The sequence below is a fragment of the Panthera onca genome, chromosome E3 (assembly GCF_046562875.1).
Source record: "Panthera onca isolate mPanOnc1 chromosome E3, mPanOnc1 haplotype 2, whole genome shotgun sequence".
In the NCBI taxonomy this organism is placed as follows: Eukaryota; Metazoa; Chordata; class Mammalia; order Carnivora; family Felidae; genus Panthera; species Panthera onca.
In genome coordinates this window covers 5,201,185-5,215,845 of record NC_138354.1, presented here as the reverse complement: position 1 = coordinate 5,215,845, position 14,661 = coordinate 5,201,185, and the positions used below count along the sequence as shown (strand labels likewise).

General features: G+C 42.4%; 1 protein-coding gene across 3 annotated transcripts in view; it reads left to right on the top strand.

The window, feature by feature from the left end:
* The first annotated feature begins 2,437 nt into the window (after window positions 1-2,437).
* USP42 (ubiquitin specific peptidase 42) overlaps window positions 2,438-14,661 on the top strand; it is a 77,264-nt gene continuing 65,040 nt past the window's right edge. The window contains exons 1-3 of one of the 3 annotated variants that reach the window (XM_060649548.3): window positions 2,438-2,517; window positions 4,306-4,928; window positions 8,060-8,215. The gene's annotated coding sequence lies outside the window, so the exon portion shown is untranslated. Of the gene's footprint in view, window positions 2,518-3,994; window positions 4,929-8,059; window positions 8,216-14,661 lie in introns of all 3 variants that reach the window. The other 2 variants (XM_060649549.3, XM_081791676.1) reach the window with 2 other exon arrangements.

Here is a 14,661-nt window from a genome sequence, read left to right as displayed (position 1 = left end):
TCACAGTAGACTATGGGATGACACTGGCGAATGAACAGAAATGTAAGACCCATGACTTAAGCATTTGAGAGAGTGCCAGAGCATAGGTGGAAATTGTTCTTGAGGTTACAGCCTCTAGAGCAGTGATGGAGTCACACAAGAAGTAGGACAGAAATCTCAGTGACTTAACAATTGTTGGCCATTGGCTGCATAGTTGGCCCCTTCATCCACCTTCTCCACCTATACTGCAGGTGCATTATGGCTTTTCCCTCACAGTGAAGCAAAGACAAACTCTAAAGAGATGGAAACTTCTTCATGGCAAGGATGGGTTTTCTCAAAGTTGATTACAAGAATGCAAGGCAATATTGTGTGTATCTCTGTTGCCACGTCATGCCATGGACTATCAGTGCTTTTTGCTACTAGAGTCACGTGCATCTTTCAATTTAATCCAAACTAGAAAAACAATTCCAGAAACCATGGAACAAAACAGTTCACATTCCAGAGTAGAACTTCCTCTTTTGGGTAGTGTAGGTGTGTGCCTGTCTGTATTTGTCCACTTGTGTATGTAGGTGTGTGCACAAATTGCCAACCCAGTCTCTCCTCTACCAATCCCAGTATCAAGCTCCCTAATGTGAATGAAGCTTTCCCATCAATATCCACATGAACTTCAAAGTCAGTTCTCTCAATTGGAGGAGGATCAGAATCATCAGAGGAAGCCTCCACTACTACCTTTATTAATCATCATGTTATATATTATGGTTACCCAACACAGGTACTATAAACCTCAATAGTAAAAATTTAATGGCATTTCCATACATGTTTGGGAGTAATAAGATGGAAAACGTAGAAATATCTCATTTATATAATGGGTAATTAAAACCAGCTGGATGGATCAACAAAGAGAGATTTCAGAATATTATACAAGGTAACGAATACTGAGTTTAGTATGCTGTGTAAAACTGTGGTCGTATACGTTTTATCTTCTTCCCTGAGGACTCATTCATCCGATGGTAAGGAAATTGTACCAGTGTCGTATTCTCCCAATTTCTACATTGTTTCTAATTCCTTTATTTCTATTATAGCTTTAGGCACCCTGTAGGTATCTGGTAATTATCAATGGGAGTGAGAGTTTGGGAAATGGCCCCACACCATAGAAGTTGCCCTTCAAGATGGCGTCCAATGATCTCTGCTGCCTGGTCTTCATACTCTTTTCAAGTTCCCTCTCACATTGTACTAAGGACGGTCTGTAGGATCACTAGCACACAGAGAATAGATGATATGAAACTTCATTAGTTTAAAAGACATTGTGGCTTCCATCCTGCTCTCTCTCCTTCATCGCTCACTCGGGGGAAACAAGCTGGCATGTTGTGACCAGCCATAATTCTGAGGCCCAACTGATGAGGAACTGAGGCCTTCCAGCAATACAGAAGTGCACTTGGAGCAGGTTCTTCATCCCCAGTAGATGGGATACTGCCATCGTTTTGTTTAATTTTTTAACGTTTATTCATTTTTTGAGAGACAGAGACAGAGTGTGAGTGGGGGAGGGAGACACAGAATCTGAAGCAGGCTCCAGGCTCTGAACTGACAGCACAGAGCTCGATGCGGGGCTCGAACCCACAAACTTGAGATCATGACCTGAGCCAAAGTTGGACGCCTAACTGACTGAGCCACCCAGGCGCCCCTGCCATCTTTTTTTTTTTTTTTTAAGACTTTTAAAAAAAGTTTGCTTATTTATTTTGAGAGGGGGGAGGGGCAAAAGAGGAGGGGGCTCACAGAGAGAGGGAGAGGATCCCAAGCAGGCTCCACAGGAGCCTGATGCAAGGCTCGAACCCACGAATCGTGAGATCATGACCTAAGCTGAAATCAAGAGTCAGATGCTTAACTGACTGAGCCACCCAGGCGCCCCTTAAAGACTTTATTTTTAAGTAATCTCCATACCCAACATGGAATTCGAACTCACAACCCCGAGATCAAGAGTTGCACGCTCCACCACCTGAGCAAGCCAGATGCCTTGGGATGCTGCCATCTTGAGATGGCAGGTGACTACTGCCCAGGACAACTGCTTGTCTGCAACCCAAAAAAGGACTGAGCCAAAACTACCAAACTACACTGCTCTCAGATTCCTGACCCTCAGAAATGGTGGGGGAAAATGTATGTTTTCATGGGGATAATTTGTTACACAGCAACAACGAATACATATGCTAAACTAGACTTCTAGCATCTTATCAGGGTGAGGAATGCCTTAAACTAACACCTCTTGAAAATTCTGTTTATCTGGGGTGCCTGACTGGCTCAGTCATAGAACATGTGACTCTTGATTTAGGGTTGTGAGTTTGAGTCCCATGTTGGTTATAGAGATTACTTAAAAATAAAATCTTAAAAAAAATTCTGTTGAGCTGGCTTGCTACCAAGCAACAGTTGTGACGTCATCAGGATTAGAACTCTAACTTACTGGGATCTTTCCAACCACATGACAGAAGTCCCAAAGAAAAGGGGACTTTTCAGGTGACTACATCTATTTCTACTTTCTCAAATAAAGTGAGTAACCTAGGGATCTTCAAATCAAAATTGGTTCTTACATTCCTCACGTCAACTGATATATTTTCAATGGCAACTTCAAGTGGTTACTGCCAATTAGAGTGGATCCCATTTCCCATTGAAAATCCCATTTCAATCCTGGGACTTATGTCTTTTGGTTTGGGGGCCTCAGCCCCAGGGCAATGTGCAAGAGATGGTTTTTTTTTTTTTTTTTTTTAACAATTTTTAAAAAAGATTTCTGAAACTGTTATGTATAAGATTTTAGCACATCATTCATAATATTAAAATGAATAACTTTGTAAGTAAAAAATCCCCATTTTATAAAGTTCTGCTATAAAATATTTCAACTGAAGGGTGCCTAGGTGGCTCAGCTTGTTAAGCGACGACTTAGCTCAGGTCATGATCTTGCAGTTCGTGAGTTCGAGCCCCACATTGGGCTCCAGGATGACAGTGCAGAGCCACATGGGACCCTCTCTCTCTCTCAAAATAAATAAATAAACTTTTAAAATATATATATTTCAACTAAAAATATCAGGATGCATATTTGAAAAAGCAGATATTAACAGCTTTTGGTTTCCATCCAATAAGCTACATAATGTCGACCTAGAACAGGTGTAAAGTTTTGTAAGCTCCTTGAGACTAAACAATGAAATACTGCACTGTTTCAAATGTCTTTTAATGTCCTTTTTGGGGATTCCCCAAGAATATTTTTATATTCATATTCTCATAACCCCCAATTCTTCACCCTTTAATGGTACATTTTATCTCCCAAATTTTTCAAATGCCATGTATAATGGACTGGGCACTCAAAGGATAAAAAACGTAATTTTTAGGGGTGGTTGAGCGCCCAACTCTTGATATCAGCTCGGGTCATGGTCCCAGGGTCATGGGGTCTAGCCCCGTGTCTGGCTCTGTGCTGAGCGTGGGGCCTGCTTGGGATTCTCTTTCTCCCTCTGCCCCTCCCCCCTCCCCTCCGCTCTCTCTTTCTAAATAAATTTAAAAAACAGTAATTTTTAGTCACTTTAAAATTATTATATAAGGAACATATACATGTTTTTCTGACTACATCCCTGTCCAAAAACCAGGAGAGAGAATAAACTTCCATTTTACCATAACTCCCATAAATCCCTGCCCCCTTCCCTCCCCTGGTCACTGTATCAGTTTAGTATAGCTTATTCAGTTTTTCTTCTATTCACTTACCATTGATGTCTACCACACTAAAGCGGCACTGTTTTGAGGGGCTGGTTTTGCCTAAAACAATGACAAAATACATATTGTTCTGCAACATGCATTTTGTTCTCCATTCCAAAATATGTCCTGGGGGAACTTCCCACGTTAGGACAACAGTATTCCATAACTGGATAGTCCGTGGTTAATTGAGCCATCCCCCAAGCTGAAGGGGAATTAGGCCTCTCCAATATGTCCATAATACAGACAACTTGAAAAACAACACCTGTATCCATTTCAACATTTACAGGGACTTCTGCCGCTACCAGCTGTGATTTTAAACACAGTATTTAACCTGTGCCCCAGTTCCTTTGTCAAGAAGATTCTGCTACCACCTAACTTTCTGGGATCGCGGTGAGAACTAAACCCACTGACATATTTACGGCCAACTCTTTATCACCCAGTAGCGTTATTTTCTTTGATTAGGTCTGCTCCTTTAGTCTTGGCTCCTGGGAGACTGGATTCTAGCTGCCGTGCGCTAAATATCGTCTTCCAAATCAGAGTAACTCTGAGCCTGTTGGGAGTGTCTGCCTCTGACATCCTTTACTCTCCTGCTTTAAGGTGAGAAGATTTTCTGACGGTTACAGCTTCTTTTCAACGGTTAACTGAGGTGTGCTGCACACACATCTTCCAACACCCTGCTCTTGGTCCACAAGCCGTTCCCTCTACGAGAATAGCCAACTTGACCCCTAGCCAACACGCCTGGGGTCCCAGCCCTTCCCCCCGGGGCCGGGAGCTACTTCTTACCACCGCCCGCCCAGAGCCAGCCCGCCAGCCCGCCAGCCCGCCAGCCCGCCAGCCCGCCAGCCCGCCAGCCCAGCGCCGCGGCACTCGGACCTCGCGCCTTTCGCCACCGGATCCGGAAGTAGCCCCACGCAAGGCGGAAGACCCGCCCGGCCTCCCGCGCGCCGCTGGCGGGGGCGGGCCCTTCCGCAGGCTCCGCCCTTCGCCTTTCCTGGGAGATAAGGATGGGCTCGTTCTGCGGAGGCGCAACCGACGCGCAGGCGCTCTGGTGGGCTGGTCTCGCACTGAGGCCCAAGGGGCATGGACTCCGGGTTCCTGCCACCGCCGGGGGTTCCGTTCCCAACCTGACCTCCCGGTCGCCCCTCTCGGCGGTCCTCGAGAAGGTCTAGAGTTCCGGCTGGCCATTACACCCAGTCTCGGGTTTTCTCCCCTCCCCTGAAGTAAGCAATTTATAAATTGAGCGTCCTGATTTTTATTTCATTACCAAACGCACATATATAAACAAATTGGGGGATCAGTACGTAAAATGCCATATTGTAAGACAGTAAAACATAAACTCCAGGTAATAATGTAAGGATATATGCGTGTGTGTGTGTGTACACATATATACATATGCATGTATGTAAATGCATAAAATATAGATAATTGTATACATATAAAACGTGTATATGATTGTATTTATATACACACAAATACCAATAAATATATTTGCTTACATACTGTCTATGTAACTCCAGTATGTAGATATTCCAAGATTTTTTTATGTTTAATCTATACACCCAACATGGGGCACTAACTCGCAACTCCTAACCCAGAGCCGCATACTCCACAGTTGAGCAAGCCAGGCGCCCCAGGATGTACAAATATATGTATATATACACATATATTTTTTAAGTTTATTTATTTATTTTGAGAGAGAGTGCACGCCAGCAGGGGAGGGGCAGAGGGAGAGGGAGAGAGAGAATCCCAAGTAAGCTCTGTGCAGTTAACACAGAGCCCAACTCGAGGGTCAATCCAAGGAACTGTGAGATCACAACCTGAACAGAAACCAAGAATCCGAGGCTTAACCCACTGAGCCACCCAGATGCCTCTATATTTTTATGCTTATTTGTACATACACATAACCCCACAGAAAATACATATTATTTAGGGTTTGTGTTGTTATTGCCTCACACGGTGCAACTTTACATATTGTTCTGCGACTCACTTTTTTCTCTGGTTCTTTGAGAACCCTCTGCCTTGAAGTAGGTCTATTCTTCATTGTTTTCAGTTTGTTTCATGGTGTCTCTCAGTCAGCTTATTCAGAGCTGTTGGGGGAGTCATTAGGCTACAGTAGGAAATATTTGGGGATCTCTGGCAAGGCTAGATTTGTACTGATGTGTTAACCTAGTTACTTAACCTCCTACCTCATTTTCCTGAGTGTAAAACAGGGTTATTAACAGTACCAAACTCCCCACCAGGGAAACTCTGAGTCCAAGGAGTAGTCTCTCCTTTGGTCTTCTTTTTTTTTTATCCGGGCTTACTCTGGGATATTTTTCTGAGCTGAGTTAGCCACTGGGCCTCCAAACCCTCAGCCGGACCTGTGCTGTTCTACCTGTGTTTCACACTGCCTGCCCAGCCCCCATTTCACCTGGTTCTTTCCTACTCACCTTTCTCAGGTCTTCTTAACATCCCTCTCCTCTCCTCACCTAATAGTGCAAGAATTCTGCTGTCTAACTGACCCATCATTTTTTCTCACTTGTGTGCAAACTCATAAAGAGGACCCTGCAATTAAACGCGTAAATGAACGATTTTATTGCTCAGATGAACACTTAAAACATTTTAATGTCTGGAATGACTCCTTCCAATAAATTCTTAACTTGAAAGTGTAAGGACATATTTATAAAAAGGAACTTCGGATTACTCAGTACCTACTCATAACTGCTAGCTGTATAAAGTAGCTCCTCCCGGAGCAAACATATCAAACTTGCTGGCCAGAAATCCTAGAACCAACCTCTCAAATTTTACAGTGCAGAAATAAATTTTTTTATTGTACATCACCTTTTTTTTTTTTAATGTCTATTCTGAGAGAGTGTGCACGCAAGTGCCCGAGTGGGGGAGGAGCAGAGAGAGGGGGAGACAGAAGCAGGCTCTGTGCTGTCAGCACAGAGCTCGACTTGGGACTCGGGGCTGGGCCCCACAAACCGTGAGATCATGACCTGAGCCAAACTCAAGAGTTGGACGCCCAGCCCACTCAGCCACCAAGGCGCCCCTTTTGTATATCATCTTTTATAACTACCTCAAAGCATTTTCTCTGTTATGCTCACTAATGCCTTAAGGGTGCGCTTTTCTAGAGTCAAACACATGCCTTCTCAAAACAAAATGTTTATTAATATCATTACGCAAGGAATAGGTAAACCCTTCTGGGAAAATATATATAAAACATTCCGTGTGAGTCACGTTCCATTTGACTAGACTCTGTCCCATCTTCCCCCTTTGGAGAATTAAGTGCTTTTCACTTGCTGTTTGCCCAAATCTTTTTCTATTCATTTACATGCACAGACATGTTCCCATAGAAAGCATATAATAGTTTGGACTTTAGTTTTGGGATTCTTACCACATGTTGTATGTATTGTTCTAAAACTTGCTTTTTTCAGTAAATGATTTGACTTCAAGAACTTGTTTATTTTTGCATTTTAGATACTAACATACAGAGCTTCTATAACAGAGTTAGGACACAGATGAAGAATATTTTCAGATCTCCCAGCAGTGATGGGAGATGTATTGCCCATGATACTCCCTTTCTGACTACTCTCCACCCCATTTATTTGCCTGGTGGAGCTTTCATGGTTTTATTTGTTTTTAAGCCATTTCCTTTTAGTTTCTTGGTACCTATAAAAGGGACATCTAACTCTCCCTTCCTCAAAGTGTTTTTGAATATAATTAATGAGTTAGCATGTGTAGTTCATATAGATTATATAGAAGATACACCTGGTATACAATAATATCACAGTAGCGATACTATTAATATATTCTCTTATTAGCTCTAATGTATTTATTACCTTATTACCCCATAAGCAGTTCTGTCCAGGAGACTTCATCTCACCACAGACACCGATGGCCAACGTTGAGATCAGAAAAACCACTCTGGTAACAGCAAAACCTCTGTAGTCCACCTTAATTGTACTAAGCTGAGATATTTTCCAGAGAGAGATGTGGATTTGCTGCAACAGCTCTTTAAGATAACTCTGAGCTCTCTCTTCCCTCACTGTCTTTCATTCCAGCCTTTGCATATGCTGTCCTGCCCACCTAAGAAAATCCCCATCGCAAGCCCCGTTTTCAGTCTTAGAGTAAATTTGTGCACACACAGTTCAACGCTGAGGAATATATGTCCTGACACTAATTGTGAGATCATGAGCAAAGTTATTAACTTCTAATCTGTAAAATGGAAATGCTAATTATACCTACTTCATAGTCGTTTTGTAAATGAGTTAACAAATCATATAGAAGAGGTGCCTGGGGCACAGGAAACTCTTAACTGTTTGCTAGTATTAATAACTGTTCCTAACAATGTCTTCGTCTTTGCTCCTAGGAAGCTGATCCTTCTTGCCACCACTGGCTGATGTCCCTCAAGCCAGATATTCTGATCCTGATGGTAGCATCTCCTCATTGGCCTTTCGCCATTAGAATCTAGGCAGAAAGATTTCTTCTCCAAGTGTTTAATTTTGTATCTTCCTCATTCATCAAGGTGAGTTAGACCTTATGTTTTCCTTCTCCCCGGTTCTCTCCCCACCCCTGCACCTGTCCTTGAAACCAAAGAACACGAATGTTGGGTGTAAGTCATGCAGCCACAGGAGGAAACAAAACCTGAGACTTGGAAGGAAGAAATCTCTTCTACTCACAGGTTCCAGAGAGGGGGTCACCACATACCATGCAGGGCCACAGGGGAAGCACCAAGTTTTGGTCAGGTGGCAGAAGACAGGGGTGAGGGGGAGAGCCTGAGTCAGAACTTTTACTGGGGTTTCCACTCTATTTAGAGTAAGTGGTTTAGGATTGGCTAGTTGGAATCATTCCAGCAGGCTTTGGCTATAGGGTTGGCTTGGCACCTGGCCCTGGGATGATTTTAGGGGCAAGGAAATATTGGCTTGTATGTGATCATTCGATATGGAGGTGGCTGGGTCTGTATACTTGGGATTGGTTGGTTTATACTGACTGATGGAGCCCTTTGCTATCTCTAAGAACTGGGTAGCCAAGGCCTGGGAGGGACAGTCTCTGCTGGCCAGCAAGCTTGTTAAAATGTCAAGACATCATAAGATACAGAAAATTTAAAAACAGATTAATAAGTGCAAATCTGGTTCCTTCTGCCCAGAACACTCCCCTGCCCCAGCCCCTGCCTCATCTGATTTTCTTTTTCTTTTTCTTTTTTAATATTTATTTATATTTGAGAGAGAGACACACACAGAATGTGAGCAGGGGAGGGGCAGAGAGACAGAGACAGAATCTGAAGCAGGCTTCAGGCTCTGAGCTCTGAGCTGTCAGCACAGAGCCCGACGCAGGGCTCAAACTCATGAGCAGTGAGGTCATGACCTGAGCCAAAGTCAGATGCTCAGCCGACTGAGCCACCCAGATGCTTCCTGATTTTCTATTACTTATTCTTTAGGTCTGTAATGAAATGTGACCTGTTGCATTTGTACATAACATACTACCTCCTTCCCTTTATTAGTTTGCCAGGGCTGCCATAACATATCACCACAGCCTGGGACACTTAAACAGCAGAAATGAATCTTCTCCCAGTTCTGGATGCTGGAAGTCCAAGATTAGAGTGTGAACAGGGTTGGTTCCTCTGTGACTGTGAGGGAGGGTCTGAGTCCATGCCCCTCTCCTGGCTTCTGGTGGCCTGCTGGCCATCACTGGCATTCCCTTGGCCTGTAAAAGCATCACCCCAATCCCTGCCTTCACTTCACATGGTGTTCTCCCTGCATGTGTGCGTCTGGGTCCAAATTTCCCTTTCTAATAAGGACACTGTCATTGGATTAAGGCCCTCTTTAAGGACCTCATTTTTTTTCTTTTTTTTTAGATTTTTTTTTTTTTTTTTTTTGAGAGAGAGAAAGAGGAGGGGAAGGGCACAGGGATAGGGATAGAGAGAGAATCTCAAGCAGGCTCTATGCCCAGCATGGAGTCGGGCCTTCAACTGACTGAGCCACCCAGGCACCCCAAGGACATCATTTTTTTTTTTTTAACTCAATTACTTCTATAAAGACCCTGTCTCCAAACAAGATCCCATTCTTAGGCAGTGGGAGTTAGGGCACCAACATTTTGGGAGGACACAATTCAGCCCAGAGCACCACCCTCACAGCTCTCCTGTCATCTCCCTATGTTAGTGCCCCCCACTCTGCACTTCCCTAGTGCTTGTACCCACCCCCGAGAGCCCTTAGTACACTTTATTGTAGATATTACTTTTTTGAAGCAAATTCCACTTCTTTCCTCCCCAAATACATCTCTGGGCTCCTCATTTTTTTCTGTATCATACACACTCTTGCATGCTCAAGGGACACGCCCAAATGGAAAATTGATGAATGAATGGAAGAATGAGCTGTTGAGGGAAAGGGAAGAGAAGGCCAGAGTACATAGATGTACTCATAATTTAATGTGTTACTTGCCTACACAGCATTTACAACAGTCTCACTAACTTCCAGAAGGAATCCTCTTGTAATTCATTACACTACACCTGTAACCCAATTAAAAGGTATTATATATTGGGGCACATCAGTGGCTCGGTCAGTTAAGTATCTGACTTGGTTTCAGCTCAGGTCACGATCTCACAGTTCGTGAGTGCAAGCCCCACATCAGACTCTGCACTGACAGTGTGGAGCCTGCTTGAGATTCTCTCTCTCCCTTTCTCTCTGTCCCTCTCCTGCTCTTGCTCTATCTCAAAATAAATAAACATTTTCTTAAACAGGTCTTATTTAGTTAGTTTATAAGCAATGTATTATGTTCCAGGATGAATCCCTTTGCAATCAGTCTCATCACAGTTATAATCCAACCACATGGTACCAGTTCAATATTGAATTAGAACCCCACCATTTAGCAAGTCTCCCTTGGTTACGTTTGATCATGTTCTTCACTTACGTCCTGTAAGTTATTTCAATTTGTTATTTATTATTTGCTATTTTGTTTTCAGCTACTGTGATGAGAGTCACTGCTCATAACATGCTCTAAGTTGTTCTCATTAATTCATGGAGAACAGTTGGCTTACATATGTATCTTTTTTAATCAGCCAATCTTTTATACTCTGACCAGGCTTCTATTGATTATATTGATTCTCTCTCTCTCTCTCTCTCTCTCTCTCTCTCTCTCTCTCTCTCATCTTATTTTATTCTTGTGTTTCTTCATTGGTCCAAAACACAAGAACCACATTTAATCATTATGGCAATAACACACATTATGGCTTTGTTCCTGGTAGATATAAATTATTTTAAATTTGAGATGTTATATGGTTCTTTGTGTTTTGCCTCCTTCATTTGAAAGCTCATTCCATTATACATCACTGCTCTTTTGTCTACTTTTGTCTTCTGACTCTCTTGTCATCTCCTTATGTTCATGGGAAGGACACAGTCTCCAACTGTGTTTTGTCCATCCTCCTCCTCAATTGATTGCTCTCAATTCCAACATCTGTGTGGATGACAGAACAATGCAAAGTCACCTTGATATATAGTTTTCACCATTTTCCCAAGAAAGTGAGGGGAAATGGAGTATTAGAATAACCAAGAGACTGGGGATTAGTGCTTCTCAAACTCTCTGAAGACCCCCAGTGACCACGTTTCTCATATTTTCCATATGTAACACCACTTATATATTATGCCCAAACAAAAAATTGACATCAAAAAAACCTCTTAAGAGTGATGTCAGCAAAAATGGTAGAGTAGGGACCTCCAGGGGCTGTCTCTCCCTATAACACTGAAAATCCTGGCAAAAACTGTCAGAATCAACTTTATAAAACCTCTAGAAGATAGTCACTGGTTTACAGTCACTAAGCAAATGCTTAACCATGAGAAAGACCACTGAAGCAGTCTTGGATTCAGTTCTGGCCTTCTAACTTAGCCTTACCCCATCCAAGACCACAGCAACAGTCTTGAAGGCAGCCAGCATTCCCAATGTGTGCATCTAGTCCAGGATTTCAGGAGACCTTGATCTGAAGGAATTCTGTTGGTCTTTTTTGACTTGCCTGTGGGTCCCCTGAAGGACTGACACAAGGGACATGCCTTTGTTCTTCCCAATCTAAAACTAAAACTCTCTCATGGTGGAAAGATGGCCATGGCTACATGGAGGATGTTACTGGAAAAGAATGAAAACCAAATGGACAAGCCACCAATGGGGCAAAAAATAACTGTTGAGATAAACAATAGACAACGCTGGGGAGAAAAAGCTGTAAAGTGAGAAACTTTGGGGAAAAGGGCTTTGAAAAACTCTGTCATATACTGGGCAACCTAGAAATCCCTGTGCATGGCCAGGGCAGGATGCATGCTCAGCAAAGACCTGGGAAGATCATAAGCTTTCACTGCTGGCTGGTCATTAGACTCTGCATAATCAGGATGTGAAGGCTGAGGCAGAGTTGTAAACAGCCTGGCTAATTGTTGAAGGAATGCCCCAACACAGAGCCAAACTGCAAAGAGCTAGGGAGCCTTTTGTTCTTTCTTTTCTTTCTTTTTTGTAAAACAATACTCAACATACCCAATTTTTTAAAAAAATTTTAATGTTTATTTATTTTTGAGACAATGCGAGAGACAAAGTGAAAGCAGCGGAGGGGCAGACAGAGGGAGACACAGAATCTGAAGCGGGCTCCAGGCTCTGAGCTGTCAGCCCAGAGCCCGACATGGGGCTTGAACTCACAAACCATGAGATCATGACCTGAGCCAAAGTCAGACGCTTAACCGACTGAGCCACTCAGGCACCCAACATATCCAATTTTTAATGAAAAAGTAGAAGCATGCAAACATACAAGAAAGTATGGGCCATTCCCAGGACCAAAAAAATGAACAGTAAATAGGGGAAATCCATATCACTCCTTTACTGTGTTTCTCCTTTACTCTCATACAATGGCCACACTGACAACACTTCTGACACCAGATGTACTGAGTTTATTCTCACACCAAGCAATTCCGTGACTACCTGGGTGTTCCACAATTTAACTCCATTCTGACACTGTCTATCTGGAGATAGCAGGTCCCCAGGTTATTCACAACTTCTGTCCAACTTGGCGACAAATCAGATGTTCTTGTGACCCCCCTACCTTGGATTCAATTATTTGTTAGAGCAGATCATAGAATTCAGGGAAACACTTGTACTTACCAGTTTATTGAATGATATAATAAGGGACACAGATGAGCAGCCAGATGAAGAAATGCATAGAGTGAACTCTAGAGGATCTTCTGTCCCCATGGAGTTAGGGTGCATCTCCATCATGGTACTTACATGTGTTCACCAGCCTGGAAGCTCTCCGAGCCCCGTACTATTGGGATTTTAGGGAGGCTTCCTCATATGGGCATGATCTATCATTAACTCCACTTTCAGCCCTGTCCCGAGGTTCTAATCATGACCTGGTTTCTCAGGTGACCAGCTCCCTTTCAGGAGCTATCCAGGAGCCTATCCAGAGTCACCTCATTAGAACAAAAGATGCTCCTACTGCTCTTATCAATTAGAAAATTACAAGAGTTTTAGGAACCCTGTGCCAGGAATGGGGATGGAAACTAAATTTTTTTAAATTATACAATCAAAATACCACAAACATAAACTGTCCCTGAGAAAACACAGACTTTAAAGCAGCTGTCTTAAATATGCTCCAAGAGCTAAAGGAAACTACCACACACACACACACACACACACACACACACACACACACACACACACAAAGCTGAAGAAAACCAAGAGGATGATGTCTTAATAAATATGGAATATCAATAAAGAGATAGACATCAAAAAGTGCAAGAAAATAGAGATTTTAGAGATTAAAAGTACAATAGCTGAAATGAAAAATTTGCAGAAGGGGTCAGCAGATTTGAGCAGATGGAGGAATCAGCAAATGTGAAAATTGGTCTGGCAAAGTGTTCCTATCTGAGAAACAGAAAGAGACAACAATGAACAAAAAAGGAACAGAGAAACACCCTGTGGAACACTGTGAAGCAGACTAACATATATATCATGGGAGTCCCAGAAGGAGAAAAGAGAGAGGAAAGGTGCAGGAAGAATATTTGAAGAAAAAATTATTGAAAACTTACCAAATCTAAAAAAAAGACAGTAATCTACATATTTAAGAAACTCAGTGAACTCAAGTAGAATAAACACAGATTGGTATACAGCAAGACACAGGATAATCAAACAAGGATGAAAAGAATTTTGAAAACAGGGAGAGAAGCAACTTGTAACATACAAAGGATCTTTAGCAATATTAACAATAGATTTTTCATCAGAAGCCGTGGAGGCCAGCAGGCAGTGGAGTGACATATTTAAAGTACTGAAAAAAGAAAACTGTCAACGAAGAATTCTATACCTAGGAAAACTATCCTTCAAGAAGGAAGGAGAAATTAAGACATTCCGAAAGAAACAAAAGCTGAAGGAGTTTGTTACTAGTAGACCTTCTCTACAAGAAATACTAAAGGAGGGGAGCCTGGCTTACTCAGTTGGTGAAGCATTTGACTCTTGATATCAGTGTTGTAAGTTTGAGTCCCATGTTGGGTATAGAGGTTACTTAAAAATAATTTAAAAATCTTTAAAAAAAAGAAATGCTGAGTCACCTGGGTGGCTCAGTTGGTTAAGCAATCCAACTTCAACTCAGGTCAAGATCTCATGGTTCGTGAGTTCGAGTCTCACATTGGGCCTTGTGCTGACAGCTCAGAGCATGGAGCCTGCTTCACATTCTGTGTCTCCCTCTCACTCTGCTCCTCCTCTGCTCACACTTTGTCTCTCTGTCTCTCAAAAATAAATAAACATTAAAAAAAAATAAATGCTAAAGGGAGTGCTACAGACCAAAATGAAAGGATACTAGATAGTAACCTGAAGACTATACAAAGAAATAAACAACGATGGTAAAGATGACTACATAGGTAAATATAAAAGCCACTATTATTGTTACTTTGGTTTGTGACTCCTCCATTTTCCTATGTTATTTAAAAGACAGATGCATAAAACAATATTTAT